Source organism: Mastomys coucha, unplaced genomic scaffold, assembly GCF_008632895.1.
Source record: "Mastomys coucha isolate ucsf_1 unplaced genomic scaffold, UCSF_Mcou_1 pScaffold21, whole genome shotgun sequence".
Taxonomy (NCBI): Eukaryota; Metazoa; Chordata; class Mammalia; order Rodentia; family Muridae; genus Mastomys; species Mastomys coucha.
Window position 1 is genome coordinate 26847673 of NW_022196904.1, and position 7507 is coordinate 26855179.

General features: G+C 46.4%; 1 long non-coding RNA gene across 1 annotated transcript; it reads right to left on the reverse strand.

Annotated features, from left to right (window-relative positions):
* Positions 1-3140: 3140 nt before the first annotated feature.
* LOC116102041 lies at positions 3141-5067 on the reverse strand. Its single transcript, XR_004122976.1, has 2 exons — positions 4697-5067; positions 3141-3563 (listed from the first exon to the last, which is right to left on the reverse strand). It is a non-coding gene; the product is annotated as an uncharacterized LOC116102041 (long non-coding RNA).
* Between the last annotated feature and the right edge of the window lie 2440 nt (positions 5068-7507).

Genomic DNA, 7507 nt, shown 5'->3' on the forward strand with positions numbered 1-7507 from the left:
TATCTAAATACATTAGCTAAGTCTTCACAAAATAATGGATTTATTTTTAATAATGAATTATTAAGTGAATGTGAAATCATTGTAACACGCCTTGCTTTTCTTCAATTAACAGCTAATTGACTTTCATGCATATTTAACTTTTGAATAAAAATATGTTCGTATGGCTAAAAATGAAAAGGTCTACAAAAAAAAAATTCCCTGGGGCTGGAGAGATGTTTCAGCAGTTAAGAGCACATTTTATTCTTGTAGAGGACCCGAGTTCAAGTCCCAGAATTAACACCTGTGACTCTAGCTCCATGGAACACAGAGCCCTTTTCTGACTTCTGTGGGTACCAGGCATACACGTGGTACAAGTATATACATGCCATGAGACTCTCATATACACAAAATTTAATAAATAGATCTAAAGATAACTTTTAAGGATCTGAGAGACGGGGGCTGGTGAGATGGCTCAGTGGGTAAGAGCACCGTCTGCTCTTCTGAAGGTCATGAGTTCAAATCCCAGCAACCACATGGTGACTCACAACCACCCATAATGAAATCTGATGCTCTCTTCTGGGGTCTGAAGACAGCTACAGTGTACTCATTTATAATAATAAATAAATCTTTTTTAAAAAAAAAAAAGGGTCTGAGAGACTGCTTAGCAGTTAAGAGCACTGGCCAGTCTTACAGAGGATGCCAGTTCAATTCCCAGCACCCACATGGCAGCTCACATTTGTAACTCTAGTCCCAGGGGGTCCAACATCCTATTTTGGTGCCTATGAGCACCAGCACACACATAATTCATAGACATATATGCAGGCAAAACAACCTATACACATAAGAAAATTAAATTTTTTTAAGTGAATAGAGAGGCTTGTGTTATATAGTTCAGTGGTAGTTGATTGGTTGCCTAGCAGCCCAGCATATGTGAAGCCCTAGGTTCAATCTCCAGCACTTACCACACACACATACACAAAACCCCCTGCCTAGACTTGATTGGAGTCACTTGCCCACCGACAGAGGAATCCGCTCTCCACAGGAAGCAGATGCCAACATACTGGTCTTGCTGATAGAACACTAAATTAAGAAACTCAGCCTAATGTCACTTGCTTGAGAACTTTGTAAGATTTTAATGTCTAAGAATCCAAATTAGCACGTCTCTGTCCAAGGGGTATGAAGAACTAATCTGAGTCTAATGATCTGATAATTCGATACCAGGAGCAGGAACCCGAGCCACTGCCTGCACAGGTGAGTTATAGTGGGGCCTTTAATAGACTCCATCAACCAGATCCTGATTCTGAAGGCTTAACAAAGAACACTTCCCAGGATGACCCTTGGCGATGAGAAGCATCAGCTGTCCCTGAAGGGTTGACGTCCTCATGGCAGGGCCTGCAGAGCAACTTCTGCTTGGAGCCCTGACTGAAATCCACATTGAACACTCAGATTTCAGGGGTTCTCAAAGGGAGCTGCCTGGGAAGTGAGTGACAAGGACTGTGGGAGGGGAGGAGTCCCAGAGCCTTGATTAACACCATCTCCCCTCTCTGCATGCTTGACTCCCTGAGGGAGGTGACCCACTCATCTGTTTGGAGTCTGAGGGGTGGGCCGCTTCAAACAGGGCATCAATACAGCTTCATGATAATTAGCTGCCTAATTGAGTGTCTCTCTTCAGCTGAAGCAGTTTATGTGAAGTCTTGTCATGTCTACAGTGCCGGGTCCACTTATAGATCAGTTTACATATTCTCTCTTGTGTGTTTGTGTGCGGTATGTGTTTGTGGTTCATGTGCTCTCTGTGGTATATGTCTGTTGTGTCTGTATTTAGTGTGTATGTGTGTGTGTGTGTGTGTGTGTGTAGGGTATAGTATGTTTGTCTGTAGTGCCTAGTGTGCAGTATGCATGTGATGTTGTAGAATAAAAATTTTTAACTAAGTCCCAAAATGGAGTCAAGCAGGCTCCTATAGAGCAGAGAAATCTTTGACTGACATGAACTTCACGCCCTTAGGCTGAGTGACTGTTCCAGGAACTTGAAAAAACACCTTTCCTGTCCTGGAATAACCACAGAATGCCTTTCCTGGAATGACCACAAGGTGCTCTAATGCCCTCTGTGGAATGTCACAACGCCCTGGCTGGAGTGTGACAATGGCTTAGGAGGTTGCCCGGAAAAACCTATACATGACTCTTTGCTAGGTGATGAATCTATGGTTTGGAATTCACCCCGTTTCCTTTCTTTCTCTCCCCCCCGGTTTGTGGTTTCTGCCTTTATAAGCCTTGTAAAATCCCAGGTCGGGGTCGAACTCCTCTACTCCCTGCGCGGTGTATGAGTTTCGACCCCAGCATGCTGGCCTGAGCTCTTGTCCCGTCTTGCTTGTAATAAAACCTCCTCATGTGATTGCAGCAAGTTCGGTCTCCCGTGAATCATTGGGTGGTCGCGTCATCCCGAGACTTGAGTAAGGATCTCCCCAGTTCTGGGGGTCTTTCAATGTGTGTGCGTGTGTGCTTGCACACCCATGCATGAGTGTGTGGAGGCAGAGGATGACATCAGCTGCCTTCCTCTGGCTCTTCCTGTATGTCTCTTGAGGCAGACTCTCCACTTGAACCTGAGCCGCTGAGCTCTCAGAATAAGTGTGTTTCCATCCGAGGTTACAGAACACACAGCATACCTTTTTTTTGGTTTTGTTTTTGTTTGTTTTTTAAAGATTTATTTATTTTATGTATATGTTCTATCTATCTGCCTGTACACTTGTGTGTTAGAAGAGGGCATCAGATCCTATTACAGATGGTTGTGAGCTTCCATGTGGTTGCTGGGAATTGAACTCAGGACCTCTGGAAGAGCAGACAGTGCTCTTACCTACTGAGCCGTCTCTCCAGCCCAACTGTTTTTTGTTTGTTTGTTTGTTTGTTTTGTTTTACAAGGGTGCTGGGGATTTGAACTCAGAACCTTGTGTCTATGCACATTAGGCAAGCACTCTGTCTTTAAGCTGCATCTTCAGTCTGCTCCCCTTTCCATAAGGCCCTGATTCCAACCCCAGAGGTCATGTTTTGATGATGTTCTAGTTCCCTTCTGAAGGTTCCCCACCTCTTAATGCCTTCACTTTGGGGGTGGGGAGGGTGGTGCCTAGCATTTCAACAGAGGACACAGACATCCAGGCCAAAGAAAAAAATGCATTGATATATTTTTAATATAGTCTTTATCAAGATATTTTTCTCTTATCTCCAGCAGGGGGAAGCTACTATTTTTTGTAGAGTGCTATTATATTGACTCCTGAATACTCAGTTAAACGTTTATGAAGTATTTACTGATACACTGATCCAGTATAGTTCTGGATCCTAGGTGTTGGCCCACCTGATCTGGTTTTGTTTTCCTTTTAAGTGTAGTCTTGGCTTGAAACTTCAAACCGTCATGGGGTGCCAGGATGGGATAAATGGGGCTTGGCTCTGTGCAGAAGTCCTTGGAGCTGTAGTGAGCATGGTACGTGCTTTTCTCTGTGTCTCCCACAACTGAAGAGGTGGAGTCTTCCAGTGGCGCTCTCTGCACAGTCTTCTGGCTGAGATGCCTCAGAAGGGAAGGGCTAGCCAGGTCAGAGCTTTAAGAGAAACAACACGGACCTAATTTACCCAGTAAGCCAGGTCCATCTCTGAGTTAGTCGGCTTTCCCTTGCTGTGTTAAAATACCCGACACAAACAACTCAGAAGAGGAGGATCTGTTTGAGCTCATGGTTTCCAAGGTTTCATGATTGACTGACTGCACAGCTTTGGGCCCGAGACAAGATATCACAGAAACCAGAGTGTGTGACAGAGAATGGCAGCTGGGAAGAAGAGGGACAGAAGGACCAAAGCCAAGGTATACCTTCAAAGGTCTACTCACATCCTCCAATCAAGGGATCTCCACCTTCTAGTTTCTGCAACCTCCTAACCATCATCTCTTATTACATTTTATGCACCTACCCTGTGTATGTGTGCGTGTGTGCTTTCGTTTTAACAGAGTACCTTTTATTTATTCTTTGACAATTTCATTCATGTAAACACTATATTTGATCATGTGTACCCCAACCTTCTTCCTTATACTTCCCCAACTCCCCTCAGGAGCCCCCAAGTCCTCTCTTGCACCCCAATGCCCTTCTTTCTCCCCTTTGTATTCTCCCCCTCCCCATCTCTCCCCATCTCTCTTTCCAGTTAGTGTAGTCTGTTGAGTGAGCTTGTGCAGAGAGCCAGAGCTGCGAGTCCATGGGTACAGTGCCAGGGCCTGTCCTGAAGATGGCACTGCCCAGCTCTCCTCCCCATCCTCCAGCCCTTACATCCTTCTGCCCCTCCTCCTATGATGCTCTTGAACCTGGGAGGTGGGGGTTGAGATGGATGTTCCATTTAAGGCTGAGCACTGGGTACCACATGTGCTTCCGACTAGGCAGTTCCTTAGCTTGCTGACCTTGCAGTTTGTCTAGGCAGGACTTGGACTCCAGACCCATGTCCTGCCCTGGCATCCCAAGCCCAACTCCACTCCCAACCCCGAGGGGAATTCTCTCAACTACTCCAGTTCCCAAAGGAGTCTGGAAAGAAGACTCCTTCCCCCGACACCACCCCCCCACAAGCCTGTGAGGTCCAGGGGTAGCACAGCACCATTGGACACAAAATGCTTCTCCATGACATCAGTCTGCACATTCAGTCCTCACTGCCGACCCTTAAGTCATCTGCACAATGCTGCGGTCACCCTTGCCAATACCATGGTCCGTGGGTTGAAGAGCTCAAAGTCAATAGTGTATAAGGCACACACGACGATGGAGAAAGGCCAGGCTTTTGAATTGTATCGTTTTTGTTTTTGATTTTGAGATAGAGGATTAAGCTTGGGCTCCTCCTGCCTCCGTCTCTTGAACCCAGGTTTTTAACAGGAACTGTGTGTACACCTCCACGCCAACTCCATGCATTCAAGTTTGCTGCTGAATACCTCCATTTTTTACAAAAACAAGCTTGGTAGCACCCTGTGGCAGCAATCCCACTGCTCATCCTGTCGTGGGTTTCTATTGCTGTTTCATACCCGTCAGTAAAACAGTTAGTCTGAACACTAACTGCTAGGTTCTTCCACAAGGTTCCATGGGGGCTAGAGAGCTGGCTCAACGGCTAGGAGCAGCTACTGTTCTTGCAGAGGCTCTGGGTTCAGTTCCCAGGACCCACATGGCAGTTCATAACTCCAATCCAGGAGATCTGAGGCTTTTTTCTGGCCTTCAAGGGCACTAGGTGCACACTTGGTTTGCATAAATATATGTAGGCAAACATGCAAGCATATTAAACAACAATTGAAGATAAGTTAAGGCTTGGAGTACATACTGCTCTTCCAGAGGACCTGAGTTTGGGTCCCAGCACACATCAGACAGCTCACAACAACCTAATTCCAGTTCCAGGAGATCTGACACTGGCCTCTGAGGGCACCATGTGGTACTCATCTGCTCGTACGTCCACACAGAGACACATGCACACACATAAATAAAAACAAATCGGAGCTGGAGAGATGGCTCAGCGGTTAAGAGCACTGACTGCTCTTCCGAAGGTCCTGAGTTCAAATCCCAGTAACCACATGGTGGCTCACAACCATCCATAATGAGATCTGACGCCCTCTGATGTGTCTGAAGATGGCTACAGTGTACTTATATATAATAAATAATTAATTTAAAACAAAAAACAAACAAAAAAAACCCAAATCTTTCAAAAGAAAAAAAAAACATGTCACACCAGGCTGGAGATTTTTCTCTGTGGTTAACAGCACTGGATGCTCTTGCAGAGGACTTTGGTTCAATTCCCAGCACCCACATGATGGCTCACAGCCATCTATAATCTCAGTTCCAGGGGATCTGATGTCCTTTTCTGATCCCACAGGTACCAGGCATGCACGTGGTGCACATACATATGTGTATGCAGGCAGGCAAAACATTCATACATATAAATAATCAAATAAATCTAAAAAAATTAAAAATTAAAACCATGTATCTTTAAGTGCGGGTGATGGAGTGTTCTTTGAAGTATTTTGACAGCTGGTCATCCTTTCCATGCGGTTCAAGCTGGTGCTGCCCATCGGTCCTTTCTCCTGGGTTTTGGTTGCGGGGCAGAATTGTTTTCCAGAATCTCCCCGGGTCTCACATGCCCTCAGGTATGAAAGTGAGAGGCGATGTAATGGGATTGACTTCTAAGTCCAGGATCAGCCTTCCTGATGGGTTTTAATTGGAAAAGATTGTTCTTCCAGAAAGAAACTACTGGTCTCTGGTAAAGGCATTGGCTTTGAAAGAGTTACCATGACAACCTCTGTCTTTTGGGAAGCATTTGAGTTTTATGAAAACAAAGGAGTTGGCTTTGTATTAAGTTGGTCACCATGGAAGTGGCACAGCATGCAGACTTCACTGGCCCCCTTCCCTCCCCCGGGGGTGGGGGGGTGGGGACTTGTTTTTCTTCTGAGATTTGGAGATTCCGTTCAATTGAATGGCCACCCCCCACCTCCCTCTGGCATCTTGGACTCAGAGTAGAAGCTCAGTCATATCCGGCCCTAGAGAAAGCAGGCTCTCTGTGGCTGAACTCAGACTTTTGACATGTGCTTACTGCTTCTTAGATACAGGCTCTAAGCCGGGGAAGAAGAAGTTTGCACACGCCAATACACTCTCGATCACATCTCTGCCCAGCATCTCTCTCTGCCCCATAGCACGTTGCTTGTTCCTTGACTGATCCACTAACATTGCCAGGAGAATGAGTTATCCTCTTAAGGGGGGAAATGACATCTACACTTGCAAGATTCTCACGAGATTATGTGTGGATTAAAAATCTGAAAGAGGCCTCGCTGGCCAGGCTGGCAGTGGCACTGTGTGCTAGAGGGCTGGCTCCTCCCATCACGGGCCGGTGCTGACCAACTCAGCTACCTCCCAGGCCCAGACTCAGGGCTTTGAGTTGGCCCATGTCAATATGTTGAGTTGCTAGAGCACGGAAGAGGCCAGTCCTGCAGATCACAAAGTTGCAGGATCCCCACAACTCAGGGCAACCATAGGATTTGTGAGGAGTCTCAGAAAGGGTTCAGTATTGATAGTGTAGCAGAAACCAGAGGCCTCAAACCAGACCAAAGATTCATTCCAAGGAACATAGTCATGTTCAGATATTTGGTCAAAAGGGTATACTCTGTGACACCCTGAATCTTCCAAGGCCACTGTGAGTTACAAATATATGACAGAGAGGCGGGGACCAGAGGACTGGAACAGAGAGTATAAGGCGGAACTGGAGGAGACACAACATGTATGAGAGGAGCAGGTCATCACCCAATAGGGTTGGCAGAATGGTGTGCCGCAGCCTGAAGCTTGGGCAGACTCAACCCTATGCCCACCCCAGTCCGGAAACAAGCTGCCCAGCTGCATGATCACCCAGGCTCTGAATAGCAACAGGATGTTGGAGATGAAGAACGGCCATAGACTGGATTGGACTCCCTCCAAAGATCTCCGTGGTGTGTGCTTCTCCGGGAGGCCATATGGTCTGTGGCCCGTGCTTCAGCAAAGAGTCCTGTTGA